At 35.0% G+C, this 18,143-nt stretch overlaps 1 protein-coding gene across 2 annotated transcripts in view; it reads right to left on the bottom strand.

The window, feature by feature from the left end:
• GPR61 (G protein-coupled receptor 61) overlaps positions 1 to 13,055 on the bottom strand; it is a 77,459-nt gene extending 64,404 nt beyond the window's left edge. The window contains exon 1 of one of the 2 annotated variants that reach the window (XM_074262910.1): positions 12,894 to 13,055. The gene's annotated coding sequence lies outside the window, so the exon portion shown is untranslated. The remainder of the gene's footprint in view (positions 1 to 12,893) is intronic. The other variant, XM_074262912.1, reaches the window with a different exon arrangement.
• Positions 13,056 to 18,143: the final 5,088 nt, after the last annotated feature.

Raw genomic sequence — 18,143 nt, 5'->3', positions numbered from 1 at the left:
AAAATTCCATTTAAAATAACTGTCAAAAAACAAAACAAAACAAAAAAATAGCTGTCAATAATATAAAATATTTTGGAGTCTACCTGCCAAGGCAAAGTCAGTGCGACCCAGAGTGTTTTTGTCTTTGTAAGTTTAGAAAGTATCAGAGTCCCTAGCACATAGTATATACTTAATAAGTGCCTATTGATTGATGGACAAATAATCTACATGGTTTTCTTTCCCTCTGAAGAGGTCCAATCTAAATAATCTATTCTTTGATGAAATACATTAATAAAGTCACTGAGGTTCCTTTCAGGAATACAGCATTATTTCTTCCATAAGCTATCCATCCTTCCAAATATAAAATCATGTACCAGAGGAACTCCTAACAAAAGCCAAAATGAAGGCCTAGGTAATATGCCAGAGGCATTAGCAAACTCACTCTTTTGGTGCATTGTAGGGGGAATTGATCCTTACCAAGAGTAGGAGTTCACAGTTATGGAAACAGAGCTCTCCAATTTCCTTAGAGACAGTCACTAGTTTCTGTTGCTGGGACAACGGAGTTAGGGCACATTGTTGGTAGACAAGTGGTGATGTCATCCAGGAAGGATGTATTTGAGAGGCTGCCCCTTCAGAGAGCAACCCATTGGTGTCTAATCACTCAGTTCTTTTAAACACAAGGTTTTGCAAGGGTTAATATTGAAAAATTATACATGCAAATATTGTGAAAATAAAAACCTTTAATAAAAAATGCTTACTTGTGGGATTCCAACTGAATTGCTCAGATTTGGATATAGCCAGATGCCAAGAGTTTCAGGGAGACTGAGCTATTGATGTCTTTTATGTATACTTAAGATTGCTCGAACTCCTCCAAGCAAGAGAATGGGTAGTACCAATGGAGAAAGAATCTTTGCAAGCTGGGGAAGTATGTGCCTAAGGGGAATGGGAAAGGCCGTAAATCTACTGTAGTACCATAGTTTAAAAAGGATACTGATGAACATTCAAAACATTTAGAAAAGGGTAACCAAGATGCTTAAGAGCCTTGAATTAATGCCAAATGAGAATTGATTGAAAGAATTGATTCAAGGGAATGTTTGTCCTGGAGAAGAGAAGATTGAGGGGCAAAAATGATATTTTTTTCAAGAATCAGAAAAGCTTTCATATGGAAGAAGAATTAAGACTTGTCTTTCTTGGCATTGGGAATAAAACTTGGAATGATGGGTAGACTTCATAAAAAGGCAAATCATAACTTATTGGTGGGAAAATCTTCTAACAGTTCTAAGTTCAACAATATAATGGCCTCTCTCTGATGGAGACCCTCTGATTAGAGATTTCCAAGCAACAGCCACATGGTCACTTAGTATGTTGTAGTGGAATTATTTCTTGGCTGGTTTGAATAAATGGTTCCTGAAAGTTCTTCTGACTTTGAAATCTGAAGATTATGAGCAGAGAAAATAGGTCTTTGAAGAGGCCAGCAGAGATATGGATCTTAGTGGAAGAGCTTCTTGAGAAGCAGTTACTGGGAAGGGATTGGTCTTGTTCTGTTTGGCTTCAGAGGGCAGAAATAGGCACAATTTGCAAAGAGGCAAGTTTCAGCTTAATGACAGGAGGAACTTCCTAAGAATTAGAGTTATTTAAAAAATGGAATGGCCTGTCTCAAGAGGTATTGAGTAGCCCCCTCCTAGTCCATCCTCAAGCCAAAGCTAGATGATGACTTATTGGGCATGCTAGTGTGGGAATTCTTTCATTAGGGGGTTGGACAAGGTGGCCATTAAAGTCCCTTAGATTCCACTAGAAAGTAAGAGATGAAATGACCTAATGATGAGCAGAAAAACTTAATAAACTGAACTAAGAATTAGCAATGCAGCTCCTGCAAAATGACTAAAACTCATTTTGATTTCATTCTGATCCTTCTCCTGGGTTTACTAAAGTATCATGAAATCATTTAGCAAATCACAGGTTCTTGACCTCTCTCACCCAGGATCTGGAGGAACCTTGTTCTAACCAAATATGGCCAAATAGTCAACCCAAGTATTGAATCTGATTCTGGGTCCACCTTTGGATGCTTCATTCTGGCAAATAAGACTCAACCATCCCCATAATCATAGGGCAGGATTCTCATCAATATCTACGACCCAGAGTGTTTAAAAGAACTGAGTGATTAGACACCAATGGGTTGCTCTCTGAAGGGGCAGCCTCTCAAATACATCCTTCCTGGATGACATCACCACTTGTCTACCAACAATGTGCCCTAACTCCATTGTCCAGCAACAGAAACTAGTGACTGTCTCTAAGGAAACTGGAGAGCTCTGTTTCCATAACTGTGAACTCCTACTCTTGGTAAGGATCAATTCCCCCTACAATGCACCAAAAGAGTGAGTTTGCTAATGCCTCTGGCATATTACCTAGGCCTTCATTTTGGCTTTTGCTAGGAGTTCCTCTGGTACATGATTTTATATTTGGAAGGATGGATAGCTTATGGAAGAAATAATGCTGTATTCCTGAAAGGAACCTCAGTGGCTTTATTAATGTATTTCATCAAAGAATAGATTATTTAGATTGGACCTCTTCAGAGGGAAAGAAAACCATGTAGATTATTTGTCCATCAATCAATAGGCACTTATTAAGTATATACTATGTGCTAGGGACTCTGATACTTTCTAAACTTACAAAGACAAAAATAAAACTATATCAGCTCTCAAGGAGCTTACATTATTTTAGGGGCAATATAAATAAATGTAATGGATGGATGAACAAATGAATAGGTGAATAAATAAATTAATTAATTGGCAAGTAAATAAATATAACTACACATATATACATGCTTATATAGGTATGTGTATAAATATAAATATATATATATATACATGTATGTATCAAGTAAATTAGAAAGAATACCAGCTACCTAGGGATATCAGGAAAGGCTTCATGTAGAATATATAGCTCTGGATCAAAGTTAAAAGGGAAATAAAGCCTTCAGTTCAGGCTAAGTGAGAACTGATTGAAAGAACTGGTCCAAGAAACAAGAAGGATAAGAAAGGTGAGTAACTTATAGAAGACATACCTGAAATGATAGTCAGAAACTTTATTAATGTATTCCAAAGGAATGTTTATCCTGTGAAAGAGAAGATTCAGGGGCAAACTTGGTCATTGTTTTCAAGAATGGGAAGGGCTTTCATGTCAAAGAGGAAATAGCCTTGTCCTATGTGGCCCTAGAAAACAAATACAATTGGTGTACTGGGAAGTACCTTTCTATATTTATAGGAAGCTGTTTGGTTCCCTTCATTCTCTTGAATAGAAATCCTTAATACCTTAGGTCACTCAGAATTGTCTGCACTCCTGGATAGAGCTGATTTCCTGTGCTACGGTTACACATGAGGTGTCATTTCTCGGAACTAGGACAAAATAGAAAGTCAAGGTGACAGTGAAACAGAAGAACATGACTCCTGTCCTTTTCACCTTCTAAGTGTCCCACCCGTGTTTCATATGCTATCAATAACTTTTATAATTAGATTAGAGGAGTCTGTGGTTATATCTCTGTTCCTTGAAATCCTGAGATAGACCAGCAGAGCAGATACTTTACATGTTAACACCTCTTGAGATTTGTTAAAATCCTTTACACTCTTAGTGATTTATATAAGTATAAATGATACCTTGGAAGGAAAGCACTGCAGAAGATTATAAAGTCTTAACGTTCTTTTTCTTTTTAATTTTGAACTCAAATTTTCTCCCTTCCTCTTCACCTCTCTTCCTCCCATTGAGAAGGCAAGCAATATACCAATTATACATATGAAGTCATGCAGAGCATATTTCCATATTAACCATGTTATAAAAAAATAAAAAATAAATAACAAGAAACATTAAAAAAATGAATATTACATAGCAAGAATAGAAAGGAGTACCAGCAATTCATAGCAGGCACTATTTTAGGAGAGAGCCTACAATGGAATCTAAGAACTCAAATAAAAAGGGTGTTTCAAAAGTCTTAGTGCAGTTTTTAGCTTAAATAGATATCTGATAATAAGAGTGAACACAAGATCCTAATACAAGGAGTCAAATTTAATCAAGTAAGTTAACATTAAGATTTGATAGAATGGGGCCCATGACAGGAACATGGCTCTCTAAGTGTTTTCCTTATTCAAGTGGACCAGAGTAAAAAGAACTGTGAAATATAATCATAAATTAACAATAATAAATTCCTGTGAGAAAATGTTGGGGCCAAAAGGAAAAACATTACAGAGAAAGCATTTGAGTGGTGATCAACAAATAGAAAAGCAAAAGTCATATTACAGAAATATACTACAGGCCAGAAGGAAGAAACAAAAGAGGAAAATGGAGGAGAAACTTAACTAAACTTTAGTGATAGATCACAAGACAAGATTATATGATGATCAATTCTGTTGGACATGGCTCTTTTCAACAATGAGGTGATTCAAGGCTATTCCAATAGACTTGTAATGGAGAGAGCCATCTGCATCCAGAGAGGATTGTCAAAACTGAATGTGGATCACAACGCAATATTTTCACTTTTTGTTGTTGTTATGCTTGCTTTCTTGTTTCTTTTCTCTTTCTTCCTTTTCTGATATGATTTTTCTTGTACAGCATGATAATTATGAAAATATGTTTAGAAGAACTGAACATGCTTAACCTATATTGAATTACTTGCTGTCTAGGGGAGGAGGTGGGGGGAAGGAAGGGAGAAAAATATAGAATACAAGATTTTGCAAGGGTGAATGCTGAAAACTATCTTTGCATATATTTTGAAAAATAAAAACCTATTAAAATAAAAGAATGTTTGGGGTAACTCACAGATCAGCATAAAAATCAATAGAGAGTAGTTCATATCACCTTAGAAATCTTGAAAACTTACAAACTTCCAGAAATATATTCTGAAAACAGCTACACAAAAAAAATCTGAAGCTTGAGATAGTGGCTCCTCCACTCTGGGAACAGAGCCCAACTTTAACATAAAGTTCAAAGTCAAGAAATGAGCTAGAAAAATTGTCTTTTATTCATGCATGACTCTTCATGACTCCATTTGGGAAAGATACTGGAGTGGTTTGACATTTCCTTCTCCAGCTCATTTTACAGATGAGGAAACTGAGACAAATAGGATTAAGCTACTTGCCCAGGGTCCCACAGCTGGTGTGTCTGAAGCCAAATCTGAATTCAGGAAGATGAGGTTTCCTGACTTCTGGCCCAGTACTCTATCCACTGTACCACCTACCTATTCCTCTAGAAAAATGAACAACAATGACACCACCACTACCCCCACCCCCACCACCACCAACAACACTACCACCAAAGAATCTGACCGTAGAAAGTTAGTGTGGTGATCAAAACACAAACTCAGAAAACAACAAAGTCAAAACTATTACATCAAAAGCCTCAAAAAAAATGACAGGAAAAGGTAATGATGAATGCTGGAGGGGATGTGGGGCAACTGGGACATTAATACATTGTTGGTGAAACTGTAAACGGATCCAACCATTTGGGAGAGCAGTTTAGAACTATGCTCAAAAAGTTATCAAACTGTGCATACCCTTTGATCCAGTCCTACTGGGCTTATATCCCAAAGAGATCTTAAAGGAGGGAAAGGTACCCACATGTGCACATATGTTTGTGGCAGCCCTTTTCATAGTGGCCAGAAACTGGAAACTGAGTGGATGCCCATCAATTGGAGAATGGCTGAATAAATTATAGTATATGAATGCTATGGAATACTATTTTTCTGTAAGAAATAACCAGCAGGATGATTTCAGAGAGGCTTGGAAATACCTACATGAACTGATGCAAAGTGAAATGAGCAGAACCAGGAGATCATTATACATGGCAACAACAAAATTATATGATGATCAATTCTGATGGACATGGCTCTCTTCAACATTGAGATGATTTGGACCAGTTCCACTTGTGCAGTGATGAAGAGAACCCTTTGAGCTAGCAATACCACTACTAAGTCTGTATCCCAAAGAGATCATAAGAAAGGGAAAAGGAACATACATGTACAAAAATATTTACAGCAGCCCTTTTTGTGATGGCAAAGTACTGGGCATTGAAGAGATGTTCATCAAAATGGCTTTATAAATATACCATGATATATGAACATAATGAAATATTATTGTGCAATAAGAAATGATGAACAGGCAAATTCTGAAAAACCTGGAAAGACTTGTGTGAACTGATGCAAAATGAAATAAGCAGAACCAGGAAAATATTGTACACAGTAATAGCAATAATATATGATGACATATATTCACAGCAAAACAATGATCCAAGATAATTTCAAGGGCTCAAAAAGAAAAATGCTATCTATCTCCAGAGAAATAATAGATAGGTTCTGAATGCACATTGAAGCATACTTATTTTTAGAACTTTATTTTTCTTAGGGGTTTTCTATCTGCGTTTTCTTTCATAACATGACTAATATGTTTTGCATGAACTGCATATACATAACTTCTATCAAATTGCTTGCCTTCTCAATGAAGAGGGAGGAAAGAGAGGGAAGACATATTAAACACATGCTAAATGTTTTTACATGTGATTGGGGGAAATTTTTTTAAATGGCTTTAAAGTTTCCATAGTATTTTATAAATAGTCTCATTTTATCTTCATAATAATTCTGGGAGATAGATACTATTATTATTCCCATTTTACAGATAAGGAAACTGAGGCAAGGCAGAGGTTAAGTAACTTGTCTAATGGCCACACAATTAGTAAATGTCTGAAACAGGATTTGACAATTCTGATGGACGTGGCCCTCTTCAACAATGAGATGAACCAAATCAGTTCCAATAGAGCAGTAATGAACTGAACCAGCTACACCCAGCGAAAGAACTCTGGGAGATGACTATGAACCACTACATAGAATTCCCAATCCCTCTATTTTTGTTTACCTTCATTTTGGATTTCCTTCACAGGCTAATTGTACACTATTTCAAAGTCCGATTCTTTTTGTACAGCAAAATAACTGTTTGGACATGTATACATATATTGTATTTAACTTATACTTTCACATATTTAATATGTATTGCTCAACCTGCCATCTGGGGGAAGGGGTGGGGGAAGGAGAGGAAAAGTTAGAAAAAAGGTTTTGCAATTGTCAATGCTGAAAAATTACCCATGCATATATCTTGTAAATAAAAATCTATAATAATAAAAAAAAAAAAAAACAAGTTGCAAAGGGAAAAAAAAAGAAAGAAAGAAACAGGATTTGAACTCAAAATGTCCTGACTATATCAGGAAGCACTCAATCCCTTGTGTTACTTAGCTGGCTCTATGTCATCCTTAACAAATTAATCAGCCTTTGTTTGGAAACCTTTAATGATTGAGAAACAAATGTTTCTTGAGTCAGTTCATTCAACTTTTAGTCTGATCTGAAATATGTCTTTGAATCAAGCTTACTGCTTCTAGTTCTGCCTTCTAGGAAGAAGTAGAACAAATCTAATCTCTCTTCCAATTTAATAATATCCCTTCAAATACTTGAAAACTTCCCTCTCCTTCCTTCCCTTTTCCCAAATATTCTCTTCTCTTTTCAGATTATATATGCCCTTATATGGCATGATCTCAATGCTTGACACATTCTCTGGTTGTACTATGTTTTGTTAACATTCTTTCTAAGCTGTGGTTCCTAAAATTGTATGTGAGATTGTCTCCAGAAATGGTAATATTAGGACAAAATATAGTAGAAAAGGGGAGGGTTTGGTGAGGAAAGACAATCAATCTTGTTTTGGATATGTTAAATTTAAGATGTCCAATGGGCAATTAAGATGTAAGCCTGGAGTTTAGGAGAGAAGATAGAACTGGATATAGAGATCTGAGAATCATCAGTACAGAAATGATAATTGAATCCATGGGAGTGGAAGAGATCACCAAAGCAAGATAATACAGAAGGAGAAGAGAAGAGTACCTAGAATAGCACCTTGAGAGACACCAAAGGTCAACAAGTATAAGCTAGATGAAGATCCAGCAAAGGAGACTAAGAAGTGGCCATCAGACAGGTAAGAGAAACAAAAACAAAAAGAAAACCCTAGAGAGCAGAGGATATCCAGAAAAGCAGGATGATGTCAAAGATTTCAGAGATATCAAGAAGGATGAGAATTGAGAAAAGATCATTAGGTTTAGCAATTAAAAGATTACTGGTAACTTGACTATCCCCTATCCCATCTCAGTCCCCAGATTCATGTTATCTGATCATTGGAGGCCCTTATCTAAATCTCTGCTGAAAACAGTTAACAGTACAGGGTCAAGCAGGATCAATAAGGCGCTCCACTAGAAACTCATTCCAAACTGGCACCAACCATTAACAACTACTCTTTGGACTTAGCCATTCAACCAATTCCACCTTTGCCCTCTAACTCCTACCTTTCAAATTTGTCCACTAGTATAATCAATAAGATTTTATAAGATATTTTCCTAAAACTGAGGTAAACTGCATTTTACTTTATCTATATCCATTCAAGTAACCCTATCAAAAAAGGAAATGAAGTTAGTCTGCCATGAACCATTCTTAACAAAATCAGGCTGGTTTTTTGTTATTGCTTACTTCCTTTAAAAAAAAATGTTCATTAACCATTCCTTTAATATCTTCTAGAATTTTGCTAGGAATTGAAGTCAAATTTACTGACCTGTAATTTGCAGACTTCACTTCCCTTTTTGAAAATGAAGACAAAATATCACCCTTCTCCAGTCTTATAGTATTGACCATTCTCTACATTCTTGTAGAAACTACTTACAGTCTTAGAAATAACAGGTACCAATTATTAAGTCACTGAGAATATAGTTTTTAATGCATAACCTAAATTCATTGAAGACAGCTAGGTGTACTTATTCCCAACACAATATCTCTTCTATTTTTCCATCATTTGTCTTTATTACACTCCAGTTCCTCCTCTCTAGGATTTCCTCATACATGTACCATATGAAAGATGTCGTAGGGAAGATTCTTTTACAGGCAAAGTCAGTACTAGATAGCTTTTAAGATAGCCTCATTTTTAACTCTTAGATTTTGGGATTCTCTAAATTTATCTTCATTACCATCTATTCTCTTCCTTTTGAATAAGGTATAGCCATCTACAATCATATTCCAATCAATCATAAATCTTCAACAAATTTCAGGAATTTCCATTTCACCTAAAGGTGAGATTTATCTTGTTTGATTTAGCTATTTAGTTAACTTTACTTATAACCCATTCAATTGTGTATAAACATCTATGCCTAGGAGTTTTATTGCTGACTCTATTCTTGATAATATCTCTTGTGAATTACTATTTCATTCTTCCAACATTCCTTTTCCTATGTTGTACTTGCTAGTCTCTATGGCATCTGATTTGGCAGTTAGAAGAGGGAAAATTTTCTTTTTCCCCCTCTACTTTTGATTTAAAGCCTCCTTGATAGGACTGTGAAGATTACCAGCAAATATATTCTAGCAGACTTCATTTTGTATATTCATAAATTGCAAAGGTTCCATCAACTCTACATTTTATTCCATGAACTACAAATTTAAATCCCATCATCAGATACCATTCTTTTAACCATTTCCAAAATTATTCTTTATCTTCAGAACTCTCAATCAGCAACAGTGAAGAAAATGTTACCTCTCCTTCTAAGATCTTTACTTTTCCCCCAAGAACTTTATACACTCTAGTGATGCTTTCTAGGTTCTTGCTGATATTACTTTTATCCATGGAATTTACAAAAAAAAATCACATCACATGATGTCATAAGTCTTTAATTTTCTTTCATGCTCCAAGAATCTGACTTTTCTATTGTTCATGTTACATAGATACATATCTGAGGACCCCTTAGCAGGGAATTTTTCCAGTCATAACTTCTCTTCATCCTTTGACCAGTACTGGATGACTTCTAGTCACATGTGTGGATTCCCAGGGTCATTCCTTAGAAATAAGAATCTGTCTCAGAAGAAACAATTCTATCCATTAAGTTAGTGATTCTTTAAGTGTGATTTACAGACTCCTAGTGATCTCCAAGACTCCTTCAGTAAGTCCAAGAGGTCAAAACTATTTTCATAATAACACTAAAACAACTGTACTATACCAATAAGTAGCCCAAAAAAGGGAATGGGATGTGAAGAAAGAACAGAGAGGAAAAAAGGGTTCAATCTATTTCCACACTTGGGACATCATTCAATATTTTAAATGGCCATAAAATTTTACAGCTTTAAAATAATATAATAACAATAACACTAAAACATTATTTGCCTATTGAAAAATTCCTCCCTCTTCCAACTACATGTCTCTGTGAGGCCAGATTTTCTTCATATATTTCCACCCAAACAGCATATTGCAGCCAATTAAATGCAGAAGCAATTATAAGAATCTGGCTATCTCCTATTAAGACAGACATTAAATATATATTTTTAAAATATGTAAAACAATATTTTTAATGTTTTAAAAATTATTTCTCATAAAGTATTTATATTAAAATGTAATGAGTTTACTATGATTTTAAGTGAATTAAATATTTTTAAAACATTTCTGCTTTAATTCTAATACAATAAATATCAATAGATATAACTCATATAAACAAAACTCTTTGGGTTTCTAGATAATTTTTAATAGTGTAAGGGGTCCTGAGATCAAAAAAGGAAAGGACCATTGCTCTAAAAGATCCCTCCCTTTATCAAAGCTCCAATGGTTCAATGACCTGTCTTTACCCCTCTAAATTCATATATGTCCATCATCAAATTTCCTTATATTCATAATTCCTCTCTTTCTTTTGTTTTTTACTTCTTTGTTTTTTTTCCCCAAAGCACTCTGAAAGAACCCTTCAATCTCTCCGATAACCTGAAAAGCAGAGCAGTGTCTAGAAACCCTTTTTTACTTTCTCCTTTAAGAGGAAGACCAAACTGTTTTGGTGCATGTATAAGCTATTTCACAAAAGAGTTAAAAACTCTACAAGGAAATAAGATCTGTGATATAAAATGAATAGCTAAGAACCCAGAATTCAAGTCAGAGGGTTGAGCAAAGGAAGACCAATCAACAAAAACAAATGGCTACTGGGCACATACAAGGTCAGAAAGTCAATGAGAGAATGAAAGACCAAATATATAAAATATTCATAATAGGACTCTTTGTGGTAACAAAAAACTGGAAACGAAGTGGGTGCCCATCGATTGGGAAATGGCTGAACAAATTATGGTATATTAATATAATGGAATATTATTTCACCTATATGAAATAACAAATAAGAGAAACTTAGAAGGTCAAATAAAGGAACCCCAAAACCAGAATGATAAAAAAAATAAAGAAAAATAACACAGAAAGGCAAGTATCCTCAAATTAACTGCAACCAATAATTTCAGTTTCAGAGACAAAAGGATGAAAAGCCTATCTTTCTCTAGAATACTCGTAAGTATCAAATGTGGCATATAATCTCAGATCTGGCTGCTTTGCATCTTGGATTTGATGAACTGTTTTTTCTTTTTCTTTTTTTGAATCTTTGTTAAAAGGGGAGTTTCTTTAAGAAGCACCATGGGATAGTGGCTAGAGAGAGCTGGCCAAATAGGGGTCAGGAAGATCTTGCATCAGAAGATTTCATACCCTATCTCTGTCACTGATGTGAGATCCTGGGCAAACACTTAACCTCTTAGTATCCAAGGAACTCTCCAATACATAAGTTCATCCACCAATCTATGCTGGTGAAGTCACTTTCCTTACTAGGAAATTTCGTAAAAGATGAACTCCTCCCCACTCTCAAAAGAAAGGGAATCCTCATTGTGAAGAGGAGGGGACATATTCAGAAAATGTATACAAGGAATACAGAATCAAAAGGCATCAATTAAAAAATTAGGTGGAAGATGGATATGTATATGTATTATAATTGCATATCATAGTATAAGTATGTACATATAGCTCAGAGCAGAGAATTAAGCTGTTTTCTATTTATTTATTACCATTTAATTCTATTGTCCAAATAAGTATTTTACTTCACATTCTGTTATATTATGATCTTCCTTTTAGGATTTTAGCCATTTTATCATTAAATCTATTAATTAAAAATTTCTAAATGTAAATACATATATGTGTGTATATACAAATATATAGGTATATCCCATCATCCAACAACTTTGCTTTACATTTGTATAGTACTTTGCAATGAGTTATTTTCTTTGTTCTTCATGACAATTCTATAAAGTAGGCAGAAAAGTTAGTATTATATCCATTAGACAAATGAGGAAACTGAGGCTTATTTTATTTATGCTTACTTATCCCAGTAACTATTTTAGGTTCAAATGCTAAGTAACACCAACAGAAACAACACACAGGGCTCATCTCTATTATGACACTGGTCTTTTTAAAACCCAACGTCTTGGTTTTATCTAGGTTGGCCACCCCAATTGTCCCTCCTGAAGACGTATTTATAGAATGTGTTTTGATCAGAGCATGCCAGTCACAGAGGATTCATATTAGTCACAGATTGATTGTAAGAGAAGAAACACAGCATACTGAAACAATAATCTATTTGTCAATCTACTGTACTCCTAAGTCAAAATTAATGACAATTTAGTGCCAAATTGTTTTTAAATCTGTATTGATCTGCCTGTAAGCTTCACTTTACCCCCAAATCCAGCTTTTATAAACGTAAATATATAAAAGGAAAATGAACCCTTTAAACACCAACTCTAATTCTGGAGAACAGATATAACATGCCTTCTTTCTCTTAGCCAAAAGTGAAGGGGTAAGGAGAAACTTACAGAGGCAAAATGTTACATATGTTCTTTGATTCAGTCACTGAATCAGTCACTTTTGCTTGTTTTTCTTTTTTTTCTGTTTTTTTTTTTGAGGGGGGAGTATAGGAGATAGCATGTTAATATTTTCAGAAATGACTGTTTATACAGAAACAAAGGATATCAATAAAACATTGTAAATAAAAATTATTTGTAAAATACTTACTATGTATCAAATAGTGCACTAAGCGTCCAAATGCAAGTTTATACCGGTAATAATAGCCAGAGTGTGTAAAGTACCTTCAGGTTGGCAAAGCACTAAATATGTTTCTTCATTTGATCCTCCACACAAGCCTGTGAGGAAGGAGGGATTGTTATTCCCATTTTGCAGAGGGGGCACCAGCTGCTGGTGCTGAGAATGATTGTTAATAAGTGTCTGAAGCAGAATTCAAACTTTGATCTTCCTGACTCCAGGAACCTGGAATTATCAACTGTGCCAGCTAGCTGTAATTCACTTCCTGCTCTTGTGGAACTTATTTTCTAACAGAGGGGACAAGAAAGTGGCAGCTAGGGAAGACTATTTCCTCTGGGAATCCATAAAGACAGGAAATATAACAATAGGGAGCCCTTTCTAGGGGCAATGATAGAGTTGATTTGGTTACAGTTCCCAGAACAAGTAACAGAAAAAGAATGGAAGAGGATGTAATAATTTTAATTAAAGATATCAAATGCTCATGTAAAGGGTGTGAATTCATTCCTAATCAAATTGAGGAATTTCTTACAACATAATATAACTGATAGGGTGGACCATTGTTAGTTATAGATCAACCTGAAGAAGTTCCTCTATCATTCTGACTATTAAATGAAATTAACTGAAAGGGCACAGAACACTTGTATAAAATGCCTGGCTAAAGGATGGCTACCCCCAGATACCCCCAGGTATCCATTAGAAAGCAAATAAGCTCTGAGAGAAAAGTTCTTTCTTTACTTTTATTTCTACATCTTTTGAAGAATGTAAGAAGAAGGAATTTTTTCTTTTTTTCTCCTCCCATCTGCAATCACATTTTGCAGCAGAAGAAGCACATGTCCACAGAAGACTTGTACCTCCTATTCAGGCTAAAAGCAGAATTCAAGGACATTGCCTTCTGTGTAGAGGAGGAAGTCTGAATTCTCTGACCAATGTGATCCCTGCATCCCTTAGCCCAGAAGGGAGACTTCCAAGACTAGCCAGAGAGTAGAGTCCAGCTAAATCATTGGATAGAGATAGAGATAGATATCAAGGATAGAGAGCTTGTAGCCTAGAGCTAGGGTCCTGCTTAAGGAAAGGCAGATCTCAGGATAAAGATTCCGAAAGAACAGAACTAAGAAGATTTCTCACTGGTCCCAGGATGAGAGAGTTCCAATTCTATCTGAAAGAATTCAGAAATTCCTTCGTCAAGCATTTCAGTTGAGCCCCAAACCTGGAGGCAATCTGGCCGTAGCCAATCATCAGAACAGGTTCAACAAAATATTAAGCTAAGATTTCTAGTTCAGTAGCTTCATGTAATAAGTGACAGAAAAGCACCAATTCTCCTTCCCTACCCTTTCAAGGTGAGACTCAAATAATCTTGACAAGACCTTTAGAATGAAGGAAAAAAATTTAAGTATAAGAAATGTTATCTCCACCTCATCTCCCTCAAAAAACCCCCCACAATCATTCACAGAAAATATTTTTAAATGGTCATTTTGTGGGAGAATTTTTCAGTGTATATTTAAATTTGTATTTTAAAAGTCTCATTTACTGTATCATTAGGGCAATTAGAAGTATACATAGAGGGCATGAGTGTAAAGGGACTATGACAGGAGGATATCTAAAAAAAAGAAAACAGAGTTAAGAAGGAGGGACTGGGAGAAGGGGAAAGGGAGAGGTAAAAATGAGATGGATTATCTCATAAAAGAAGTAAAAAGAGCTTTTTACAATGGAAGGGGAGATAGGGTGGGATGGATACAACACAAACCTTATTCTCAATGGAACTGGCTCAAAGAGGGAATAACATACACACTCAGTTGACTATAGAAATCTATATTATCCTACAGGGAAGGAGGAGGGGAAGGAGAAAAGAGAAGAGGGCAGGGTGATAAAAGGAGAGAATGGAGGAGACAGAAGTCAGGAGCAAAATACTTTTGATGAGGGATAAGGTGAAAGAAAAGGATAAAAGAAGAGGAGAAAGAATAGAAGGGAGGGAAATATATGTAATCATAGTTGTGAAAAAAAGCCACAAATTTCTCTGATAAAGGTCTAATTTCTCAAAAATATAGAGAATTGAGTCAAATTTATAAGAATGAAAGTTATTACCCAACTGATAAATGGTCAAAGAATATGAACAAAGAAGTTTTTCCAGAAGAAGTCAAAACTATAATCACATGGAAAATGCTCTAAATCACTACTGATTAGAGAATTCAAATTAAAACAAATTGTGAGGTACCAACAGAATGGCTAATATGCCAAGAAAAGGAAAGTGGTAAATGTTGGAAAGGATGAGGGAAAACTGGGACACCAAAACATTGTTTACGGAGTTGTGAACTGATCTAATCATTCTGGAGAGCAATTTGGAACTGTGCCTAAAGGGCTATCAAAATATACATACCCCTTTAATCCAGCAATACTATTACAAGGCCTGTATCCCAAAGAGAGAAAAACATTTAAAAGGAAAAGGATTTATATGTACAAAAAACACGTATAAAAGCTATTTTGTGGTAGCAAAGAATTAGAAGTTGAGGAGATGCCCATCAAGTGGGGAATGACTAAACAAAAGTTGTGGTGTAAGATTGTGATGAAATATTATTGTGCTATTAAAAATTAGGAACAAAAAATGAATACAAGGGATAATATTATAAAATAAAAAAAATTAGGAACAGAAAAACCTATAAGATATACATGAATTGATATAAAGTGAAATGAGCAGAATCATAAGAATATTGTACACAATATCAGCAATATCATATGATGATCAATTGTGAATTACTTAGCTTTTCTCAGCAATACATAGATCCAAGACAATACTGAAAGACTTAAGACGAAAAATGCTATCTACCTCCAGAGAAAGAACTGATGGGAATGTTGAAATACAGATTGAAGCATACTTTTTATTTTATTTTTCTGGATTGGATGGAGAGATTGGTCTCTATTTTCTTCTACAACATGATTAATATGGAAATATGTTGTACATGACTGCACATGTATATAACCACATCATTTCCTAAATCTCACATTTAGGCCCTTTCCCCTTTTTAAATCTCTTTACAATATAGACCCAGTAGCGGTACTGCTAGATCAAAGTGGTAGGTAGAGTTTGGTCACCCCTTTGGACATAATTCCAAGCTGCTCTCCACAATGGTTGGGTCAGTTCACAACTCCATCAACAGAGCATCGATGTTCCAATTTTCCCATATCCTCTCCAACATTTATCATTTCTTGTCATATTAGCCAATCTGATAGGCATGAAGGTACAATTGATCAAAGGTAATTGAGAGGTCTTCATATGCCTATAGGTAACTTTGATTTGTCTGTTCATATCCTTTGATCATTTATCAATTGAGAAATGATTTTTACTCTTATAAGTTTGACTCAGTTCTTGATTTATTTGAGAAATTATAAGAGATACTTTCTATAAAGATTTTTTCTCAGCTTTCTGCTTTCCTTCCCATCTTGGTTGAATTGCTTACCTTCTTAATAGGAGTGGAAAGGGAGAGAATTTAAGACTTAACATTTTTTAAAAGAGTATCAAAATTATTTTTGCATGTAATTGGAAAGAAATTAATATTTCAAAAAAAATCTCATTTTAGGAGGTAGCCTATATTTGGGCCAATATGGAGTGTCTACAAATAGAGGTCAAATATTCTTAAAATGTTTATGAATCAGACAGCAGGATTAAACATCCTTAAACTGGCAACATGTCCTAACTGGGAACATCTGGCTTTCGAGTGAAAAAGTAGGTTCTTGAGACTGTTTTAACAACATTGTAATATAAAATGGATTGGGAAGTATAAGCCCTGGGTTTTAAATCTAATGCTTCCATTTTCTAGCTGTTCAACTAGGAACAAGTCATTTACTTCCCTGAGCTTCAGTTTCCTTTATCTGTAAAATGAGAAAAATAATTCCAATTATATTTAGCTTATTGGCTTGTTCTGACCAAAAAAACCAGAGAGTAGACTCTAAAGCATTCCATAAATGCCAGTTAATATAAATATCCAAATTCAGAGGGTCAAAAGGAACCACAGGTATACTCCTCATTCCATTACCATAACTCTTTCCTTTCTGACTCCTCTGTTCTATGGTTTGGTCAGGTCAAAGATTTGGGCGCTGGCTTCAGGTTGGCAGTGAAGGAAAAATATCAACTGGCCAGAAAAGGAAAGCCTTTGAATCCTGGACAGGAAAGATACTGACACCTGATTCAAAGTGAGGGACTAGTTACAAGATAAGGATCGATGGAACAACAACTGACCTGAAGAGCAGCTGTAGATATTCTCTAAATAGGTTTTATGTACAAAAACATGTATAAAAGCTATTTTGTGGTAGCAAAGAATTAGAAGTTGAGGAGATGCCCATCAATTGGGGAATGACTAAACAAAAGTTGTGGTGTAAGATTGTGATGAAATACATCAGTTCATAGGGGCTAGAGCTGGGCCCAAGGGATCCCTTAATCCAATGTCTTTGTTTTACAGATAGAGAAACAGAGATACAGAAATCTTTTTCAAGAAGTTGTTGATGATAATAATAATAATTGTTACATTCATAAATGGCACTATGTGCCAGCCTCTATGCTAAATGTTTTATAGTTATTATCTCATTTGATCCTCATGACAATTCAGGGAGGTAGGTGCTATTATTATCCCCATTTCAGATAGAGAAACAGGCAAATAGAAGTTAAATGATTTCCCTAGGGTCTCAGAACTATTTTTTTTTTTCTTTTAAAAATCATTTATCAGGGGCAGCTAGATAGTGTAGTAGATAAAGTGCTGGCCCTGAAATCAAGAGGACCAGAGTTCAAATCCAGCCTCAGACACTGACCCTGGGTAAGTCACTTAACACCAATTGCCTCAACTCCCCAAAATAAACAAATAAATAAAATACATAAGAAGTAAATTTTTAAAAATAAAAATCATTTATCTTTTTTACTTTACACGTATAATCATTTTTAACATATTTCCCTAGGAGTCATATTGGGAAAGAAAAATTAGAACAAAACCAAAAGAAAGAAAAAAACAAAAAAAAATTTTTTTAAGGTGAAAATAGTATGCTTCAACTCACATTCAGTCTCCATAGTTCTTTCTCAGGATGAGATGGCATTTTCCATCTTAAGTCTAATAGGATTGTCTTAGATCACTGTACTATTGAGAAGAGCTAAGTCTATCATAGTTGATCACCACTTAATCTTGCAGTTACTGTGTACACTATTTTCCTGGTTCTGCTCACTTCACTCAACATTAGTTCAGG

The sequence above is a fragment of the Sminthopsis crassicaudata genome, chromosome 4, assembly GCF_048593235.1.
Source record: "Sminthopsis crassicaudata isolate SCR6 chromosome 4, ASM4859323v1, whole genome shotgun sequence".
In the NCBI taxonomy this organism is placed as follows: domain Eukaryota; kingdom Metazoa; phylum Chordata; class Mammalia; order Dasyuromorphia; family Dasyuridae; genus Sminthopsis; species Sminthopsis crassicaudata.
This window is presented reverse-complemented; position numbering and strand designations above follow the sequence as displayed.